Source organism: Frankliniella occidentalis, unplaced genomic scaffold (assembly GCF_000697945.3).
Source record: "Frankliniella occidentalis isolate FOCC.00 unplaced genomic scaffold, Focc_3.1 Scaffold7, whole genome shotgun sequence".
Lineage (NCBI taxonomy): Eukaryota > Metazoa > Arthropoda > Insecta > Thysanoptera > Thripidae > Frankliniella > Frankliniella occidentalis.
This window is the reverse complement of record NW_026267137.1, coordinates 49692-51042: the sequence shown is the minus strand read 5'-3', so window position 1 is coordinate 51042 and position 1351 is coordinate 49692.

The window sequence follows — 1351 nt, the reverse complement described above, 5'->3', positions numbered from 1 at the left end:
CCTGGCTCTCTAGAGGACTATAACAATTTTATGTTAACAACAGCTTCTACAACATCAACAACAAACAAGTACAATATTAAATTCAAAAATTTGTGAAGAAAATATATAGCAGAATATATTGCATTCTCAAGACTCTTTGTTTTATGTGGCTTTTTGTTTTGCAAAGACTTATGATGGTTGATTTTCGGCACAAGTCAATGCAGTCATTTCTTTGATTGCCTTGTCGATTGTCAGCTTCTAATTAAATAGGCACCAGTTACCGGTAGTTTCTTTTTTTAATGTTATATATGCTTCTAATATATGAGATAATTATATATTTATACCTGTGGTATTACCTGTACATATATTTATATAGTGTATACATATCAAAGTCAATGATATTATTCATTTGTAAGTAAAAGATATAAGTTATTTTTGGATTGATGAGACAAGTAACAGTAATAACTGTTCAAATTAAAGAACTGATTTTGTATTTTCAAAGTGAGTGTAAAATACATGTAAATAGTCCAGATAGAAATTCAGATTGTCATCAAGATGTCAGCTATAATTGCCTCATTACTGTTGTTAAAATTGTTTAAGGTATGATGTCAATCCCACTAGATCATTTGTACAATTCTTTTTATGTTTAAATTTTGTCTTAAAAGACTGTGCCAAAGATTACATGTTTTCAGTGTATTGATTCATACTCATCCTTTTGTGCAGTTAATTACTTCACCCTATTTATGTTTGAATGGTTGAGGTACACTGACTAGTACGTTCTGAGGTAACTCAGAGACCCATATTATTAAAAGTACCAGTGTGAATGTTTGTGAGATTGTGACTTTATAATTTTAACTGCCAAATGTATGTGCGTTGCGTTGTATAGAAAATTTATGGACAGAAAGCAATAACTGGTTATTATGTTTTTAACCAATTTGACTGTGTTTTGTAAATAAATGTTGAGAAGATCTGCTAAGTACTCAATGGTACCAACTCTACTATGCTACAAGAATGCCAAATACCTTATTATTATGGCCTGGCAGAGAACTTTGTGTATTTGAATCCTCCACTTTATTCTTAAAAATCAAATACAGCTAGTCTAACGGGCAACCTTTAGAGTTGGTACCTTTGATGGAAGTGCTTTAAGTGACGTTCTAGTATTTCAATAAATGTACAAAATTTGAGACCTACTTTGCAGAAATGCACATTGTCTCTCTCAAAAGCAATCTATTATTGTAAATAGTGTAATTTTCTGTGAAATCTTGTGAAATAAAATTCTGAACCTGCAATATTGCATTTAAAACAGTATTTTGTTGTTTGATCTTGGAGTGGTGGGTGTCTTGTCTCAATAACTCAAAACCATACAATGTAA